Here is an 8,455-nt window from a genome sequence, read left to right on the forward strand (position 1 = left end):
GGAAATACATACCCCATCTGGCAACTCGTGGAGGTCCACTTTACAAACTCGTCCGAACAAAAACTGCATGGACATGGGATTACGCACAGGAGCAGGCATTTAGCCAGTTAAAGGAAGCGCTAATGTCGTCACCAGTATTGTCATTCTATGACGCAGAGAAGCCAACAGTTGTATCTGCTGATGCCAGCAGTTATGGTTTGGGGGGGGGTGCTCCTCCAACAAAACGGAAACTGCTGGAAACCGGTTGCATATTGCTCGCGAACACTAACGAGTGCAGAATGCAGATACGCACAGATTGAGAAGGAGTGTCTCGCGGGAGTCTGGGCGTGCGAGCATTTCAGCAAATACCTGAGTGGAATGGAGCGTTTCAAACTCATTACAGACCACAAGCCATTGGTTCCGTTGATAAACAGCAAAGATCTGGACAACGTGCCGATTAGATGCCAGAGACTTTTACTCAGACTAATGAGATTCAGTGTGACAGCCGAGTACGCTCCAGGAAAAACACTTGTAGTAGCGGACACGTTATCACGAAGCCCACAAAGCAGCACCACGGACAGTACCACCGAATCAGACGTAAGCTGCTATGTGAACGCCATTGTGGGAAATGTCCCGGCATCACAGAGTAAAATAAATGCAATTCGTGAAGCAACAAAAAATGATGAAAACTTGCAGAGAGTAAAACAATTAATCAGAATCGGATGGCCCGCACACGTGCAAGAGGTACATCCTTCGATAAGAGACTTTCATGCATTCAGTGGCGAATTGTCGGAGACTGATGGGTTACTTACTCGGGGAAACCATATCATCATTCCAGAGTCCCTACGACAAGAAATTCTGGAACGTATACATGAAGGACATCAGGGCTTGACCAAATGCAGAGAAAGAGCACAGACATCTGTGTGGTGGCCAGGACTGTCTTCGGAGCTAAAACGGAAAATTGAAATGTGTCAATTCTGCTGCGAGCATAAAAGGACACTAAGAAAAGAGCCGCTGAGTCCAACACCCCTTCCTGACAGACCATGGCAGCGCCTGGGCGTGGATCTGTGTGAGTACAAAGGAAAACATTATCTTATAGTCTCTGATTATTATTCCAGGTATTTGGAAATCCTGCACTTATCGAACACCACAGCAGAACAAGTTGTTATCAAGCTCAAAGCAGCATTTGCGCGATTCGGCATTCCTGAATTGGTCGTATCGGACAACTGCCCACAATTTACGAGCGAAACTTTTCAGACATTCAGCCGTGAGTTCGATTTTCAGCACGTTACTTCAAGTCCACATCATCCGTCGAGCAACGGACAAGCGAAACGAGCTGTCCAGTCAGCAAAAGCAATACTACGACAAAAAGACCCAGTGCTAGCGCTGCTGAGTTACAGAACAACTCCAAATTCATTGACCGGGGTGAGCCCGGCAGAGCTTTTGATGGGATGGAAACTTCGGAACACACTGCCAACACTAGACTGCAATCTAATTCCAAAGTGGCCGAATCGGAAAATTATACAAAGGCGAGATGCTGCTGCTAAGCAACAGCATGCTTTCTATTTTAATAGGAGGCATGGAGTCAAATACTTACCACAGTTGAAGCCAGGTGATCCAGTCCTTGTCAAGCTGGACGAGGAAAAACTTTGGAAAACTCCAGCGAAGGTTATAGAACAAAGTACAACAGGGCGCTCATATGTGCTCCGTAGCCCAGAAGGTGGATTGAAAAGGCGAAATCGCCGTTACCTACAACTCATTCCATCAGAGGCCGGTGCAGAAGCTGAAACAACAGCGGATCCAGAAACAAATAGTGATGAGAACACCGGACAAACAGATAATCCACAGTCTACTCAGAGTAGCGAAGGATTGAAAGTAACAAGGTCTGGTAGAGTGAGCAAACCAGTTCAAAAACTAAATTTGTAGCTGTAGATTTCCCAGGAAGCATGGGTTGAGGAACGGACTGTTCAAACGGTTAAATGTTAATATGCATAGTGAGTGTTTGCTGGTAATCAAGAAAATGTTACAAAGGTGTTATGCTATGCATACTATTAAATCAAGCAAAGTACAGAATGTTAAAGGCCTAAGGAACAAGCTGAAATTGTAATAAGTTAAAATGGGATAATATGCTATGTTTATTACGTATTATGCTGATATTTCTGTTGGTAAAATGTTATGTAAATTTATAAAAGGGGAAGGTGTCAGAGTATTACATAATACTTGGGTAAACTCCGCCCAAGAGGGAAGTGAGGTCAACGATGCAAGCAGCACGGTGATCGAGATTTATAAGACCTCTGTTCATGGATGGTTCTGTTGATTAAAACCCCTGTAAGAGATTGAACGCCTCCTCCCTTTCTTTGACAGTTTTTGGTTTGTGTTATGTCAAAGGGCTCTGTCGTGAGTATTTCTGTACATTTTCAAAGAATAGTGTCATGCGTTAATGTGTTATTTTGCGTTTGTTTTCATGCACGTACGACGCACTTTGCTATCACTTTGTGTTTGTTCAGATTTGCAAAGAAACATACTAATCGGTGCTTCAAAAGACCAAAACCCATGTTTATTGGTTGAATAGATGACAGTTTGTACCAATCGGGGCACAGGGGTGGGACTAAGAATCAACAATCGTTCCTGTTTGGCTCAGAGGACCAAAACGTATTGATTTCATCTGACGAATCAGTGCTGAGGAAATGTGATGACGTAATCACGCTTACCACGGATCCTCTGAATATCCAAATGTGATATCACTGTAAAGACTCTGTACTTTACGAGACTTTTTAAAGCATTCAAATTGGATTAGCGGTTCAAAGGTTATTAAACATTTAAGAACAATAGTTATTTTTAGCCGCCGGCGGCTGTCTCGGTCTTTGAGGGTTAATGCAAATAGCCACTGCCAAACATTTATTTTTATGATAAAAATCCAACAATTTTTAGTATTGTTTTGTATTTTTTGTGTCTTTCGCACTGATAAGAAAAAAAGCAGCACTGGAGCAATCATTGACCCCAGGGAGTTAAGCCATTTAAGCACAAGACAGCATGAAAGATAACTTAATTTGGTACACTGTGATGTATCATCTCTGTGTGCACGCACATCTCAAAGTTCTGGTAGGGCAACTAAATATCTGAAGCAAATATTTTGGCATGTTTAAATAATCTGTTAAATCCAAACTAAACACTCAAGGGATAAACTTGAAAACAATCACTTTGGCACAAATGATAATGAACAAACTGAGGAAACTAAGGTTATAAATAACTGGGAGAAAATTAGAAGAATAGCAAGGATGCAGGATTAATTAACTAATGTTAATATATTTTAATTGAGTCCACTCAAGTAAATTCAATAAAAATTCAATAAAAAAAACCTGTCTTGAAAGTTATCTAAACAAGTCTCCTAGTAACAATGTAACGTGATAAACAAACGAAGGGAAGCAAGTGCAGTGAAATGGTAATATTTATTGAAACAGATGATGAATATTAGAACCAATGATCCAGATGATGTGTACAGATGATCCCAGTGTGGTGATGTCTCTCGACTGGGTGACGCAAGGGCTAGATGGCAGAGTGGTGACGTGTCGTGAAGATCCCGTGGTGTAGATGAAAGTGATCCCACGACAAAATAAACATCCAACAAGACAAGACACGAACCAAGACAACCAACAAAGTCCAACATCCAGAGTAACTATCAGACAAAGAGGGAGAAAATGGGATGAGTATTTGTAGCCGGAGGAAATGAGTGACACCTGGTCTGATCAGCAGCTGCGCTGAATGAGCATGACGAACAACACAGACAGACACATGATCACGAGACAGAGCACATGGCATGATAAACAACACAGACAGACACATGATCACGAGACATGAGAACAAGGCAGATGTATGAACCATGACAAACAATTGTTGATTAATTTGTTGCGCTGAAAGACATTCTTGAGTTTCAACTTGAACAATTCTAGTATTTTGATCTTTTGTCAGAGTGCCTACTGAACTATATCTGCTGATCAATAAGCATTGTCTCATGTTGCCCTATCTTTAATACTTAAAGCATACAACTTCTTGTGTTATAATGCTTGTATGCCAACATCCAGGTATTTTAGGGTTTTCTTAGCCAATTTATCCTCGGCATGGTCTGATACATATTCTCAACAAAAGACCTGCTTAAACTATCTGAAATCGTACATGCTTTTCAGCCATTAACTTAAACAGAGTGTCTATTTACACTGAGTGCAAATCACCCCTGTGTTTGCAGAGGCTATTTATACTAGTCAACATTACAAAAGACATCTCCAGTGGTGTTGTCAGGGTTTGACATGCAGGACTTACTAGACGGGACACGAGATAACAAATAAACAGAATATTTAATATAATCTACAGGAATAACAAGCAGAACAAGCATGAACCGGCAGGAACAGGCACATACATAGAAACATCTATACAATGCAAAGACCGACCGGGAACTCAAGACAAAGACAGACTTATAAAGGCAGGTAATGGGGATGGGGATGACAGGATGATGAGGGTGAAACCAATGATGACAAAATTACAGGGGAAGACAATGGGAGAAACCATGTGAAATAAACAGACAGGACTGTGACATTACGCCCCCCTCCGAATAGGCGCATTCTCGCGCCATGGAATACATCAACAACAAAAAAAGGAGAAGAGGGGCGAAAAAACAGATTCCATGTGGGAGGAGGCTTCGGCGGAGGACGGCACCCCTGGAGGGGGACAACAAACAGAGTCCAAGGGGGCGACGAAGGTGGGAGGAGGCAGGGAGGAAACAGGAGGGACCCGGAGCAGGAGGAACAGAGCAAGACCCAGGCCACAGCCATGAAGACCCACGGTGGAGCCGACGGAGGGAGGAGCCATGGTGGAGGACGGGTTGACGAGAGGCGGAGCAGGTGGAGGAGTAGCCCGAAGTGGAGACAGAGAGCCGAAGATCCTGGGCGACACGAGGATCCGGAAGGCCAAGGCGGAGGCCGAGGCCGAGGCTCTGGCGACCAAGGCGGAGGCTAAGATCCGGAGGTCCGCGGTGGAGCCAGAGCGACAGAGGACTGAGGTGGAGCTGGGGAGCAAGGGGACAGACAGAAGACAGCGGGGATTCAGGATGGCTGGACAGAACCATCTGAGACTCTGACAGGCTGGACGGAACCAGCGGAGATTCAGGACGGCTGGACAGAACCAGCGGAGATTCAGGACGGCTGGACGGAACCAGCAGAGATTCAGGATGGCTGGACGGAACCAGCGGAGATTCAGGACGGCTGGACGGAACCAGAGGAGATTCAGGACGGCTGGACGGAACCAGAGGAGATTCAGGACGGCTGGACGGAACCAGCGGTGACCAGGCAGGTGCCGACACAGACAGAAGAGGGCGGGTGGGTGGGAAGTTCAGGCAGGCCAGTGGTTCTGTGAAAAAGTGTAAGTCCCCAGAGTGTTGCTCATGCTCACCCCCAGTGGTGGCGCAGTGGGTAGGGCTCTCCACCTCCCTCTCTTGCTCCATGAAGCACTTCACCATCGCAGATGTAATAGCCGGCTCTCGCACTTAGTTATGGAGGTTATGAGCCCATCAGCGTTCCATACTTCTGTCGCTCCGGGCTCAGGCACTCCGTCCGCTATGTTTCTGGGCTCATACTCCGTGTGTCGGGGTGATGGTTGGCTGGACTCTGGGTCTGGAGTGGGGCTGACGTCCTTCTCGACGATGTCCACAGTCCGTGACGATCCACAGGACACCAGCACCCACTCAATGTAATCGGCGAGGCTCTATCGAGGACCCTCCATGTCCGGGTAATGCGTCTGTGGCACGAGGTACACAAAGTGTTTTGTTTGGTCCTCGAGAGAGCCATGTGAAATAAAAAGACAGGACTGTGACAGGTGTAGATGGTCAAACACTGGCCATAATTATTTTTGACGCGATTGGCCCGGGGTTCGAATCTGCCTTTTGCCATAAATACAAATAAATAAATAAAAATAAATTAAAAAAAGGAAATAATTAAAAGGTTCAAAATAAAATATTAAATAGGGTTATGGTTAGGGTAGGTGTAGGGAAGGATTAATATTGTCCAAATGAGGTACTATAAAAAGGTAATCATTTGAATAAAATTATAATTAACACTCAATATGTTATTACTTTATTCTGTTTTATAATGTACTACAATAATGAGGTGAAGATAATTGCTACTATTTACAATAAGTAGTATAAATAGCAGAAATTTCCGCTAGTCTAACATAGCGCAAATATAATCTATTATAAGCTATTTGCACTTAGTGTAAATAGCCTCTATTGCTATGTATGCTTAGTGCAAATAGCCGCTGCATAACTGTAATCTGTGTAAAACTGCACAGGAAAGCATGTTTATTGACATATATTCTGTAACTAGCAGTTAAAATGTAGAATGAGATTAGTTAAATAATGAGATTGCATTTTGTCTGGAACCCTTCACATAGTCCATGGTTTTAAGGATAACTGAACTGGCAACTAATAATTTATTATAATAAATATAATAATTTTATTGTAATAAACAAACAAAAAAAAAAAAATCATACACCTTTAAAATACACGTGATAAAATCAGAAATGGCTTTGCTCCACCTTTCTTCTTAAAGTGAAAGTATAAAAAGGCTGAAATGAAAGCAGTTGTTTCAGACCACTCCGTCTGCAGAAACCAAAGTTCCTAACAACGTGTTATAGAACAAATTTTTGACAGGTAAGGTTAATATCTCACACGGCCCTTTTACTCTCTATTGTAATAGTCTTGTTTTGTAATTTTGTAAAGATGACTAATGATGGTTTGCTACTTTGCATATTTTCCAACATTCACTTTTTATTCATACCTGTGATGTTATTTAGTTAAATAATAATAAATATTATTCAAATGCACTGTATTACAAGAACATTGACCTAATGTGTGGAATGGCATTTAACCAATTTTCTGTTTTTCCATTTTTTGTGTCTTATGATTTGCACCTTTAGCCAGTGTTGGGTAAGTTACTTTCAAAAAGTAATTAATTACTAATGACTAATTACATCATCAATATTGTAATGAAAATAATAATTACTAATTACTCAGTATGAAATGCAATTTAGTTACTTAATAAGTAACTTAATTATTCAAATCGCTAATTACATTTTAAATTCCCTATATATATATATATATTAGAGGTGGGCATAGATTATTTTTTTTAATCTAGATTAATCTAGATTAATTTTGGAATTAATCTAGATTAATCTAGATTAAAATGGCTAATTTGAATTCTGCTGAAGGCATTCAGAATATGTGTGCTAACCAAATAATGACTAAAAGTAAGTCTTTGAGAACGGGTTTCTTAAGCCAGGTGGCGCATTAGAACAGGGGCCCATCTCCTGTTTCCAAAATGCATCACAAACTGCTTGACAATTGCATTTACAACACAATTAACTATACAAACTTGTGTAACCAACTATTTCCACACTGCATGTAGCCTACTTCTGAGTAAAAGGCTGCGCGACGTGCGCGTTGCAGATTAATACACAGATGCACAAGGGCATGGATATTAGTGGTGCAACGGATCACAAAACTCACGATTCGGATCACATCATGGATTTGGAGTCACGGATCGGATCATTTTTCGGATCAGCAAAAAACAAACAAAACAAAACAAAAAAGTTTGTTTTTTACTAATTACTGAATGCTTACTTTAAGTAGGCTACTTCTAATCCACAGCAAACACTACTAGCTGAACTAATAAAGTCAGTAACAAAACAAGAACAATTACACAAATAACAAGTGTAAATGAATACAACATAAAGTTACTAATAAAATCAATAACCCTAGAATTCAGGTGCGGAAATTTAATAATTAATTGTAAATAACTAGTGCTTCTCACTGCAGGTATTTATAGGATGCTGTCTCTTTAAGGCATTATGCACGTACCGACTACTGGCACGCATCTCTTTCTCAGCTGTTTCGGTTCACTGAAGACATAACCGACTGTGTTTACCAGAACACCAAAACGGGTATTAAGATAGGACTTTGTATGTGTGTTTCCGTTCAAAAAGAAGTTGAAGAGGAATCAATCTGTGTGAATCGCGCCTCTCTCTGTCTCTCTCTCTCTCTCTCTGTGCACGTGCTCTCTTCAGGTGTGTGCGTCGGCGTGCGTGTTCCCTTTTTAAATTGTTTGAATTGGTAAATTGGCAAGACAAAACATGTGCCAATTATAAACATTTACTCTATGATGGTTAAATTTAACAGTTAATCCGCGAATCACATGCGTGCCGAACCGGTTTGGTCCGTACGGATCACGGATCATCATTCACTCAATTCGGCTAGGTAGACATCCGCGCTAAACTATCAAGGTGAAGGTCATCACAGCTTACGTAGTTTAGACCCAGCTCCCAACCCAACTTTGAGAATAGATTAACGGCGATATTTTTTTTATCGCCCGATAAGAGTCTCACGTTAACGCAGCACGTTAACGCCGATAACGGCCCACCTCTAATATATATA

Source organism: Garra rufa, chromosome 1 (genome assembly GCF_049309525.1).
Source record: "Garra rufa chromosome 1, GarRuf1.0, whole genome shotgun sequence".
Taxonomy (NCBI): domain Eukaryota; kingdom Metazoa; phylum Chordata; class Actinopteri; order Cypriniformes; family Cyprinidae; genus Garra; species Garra rufa.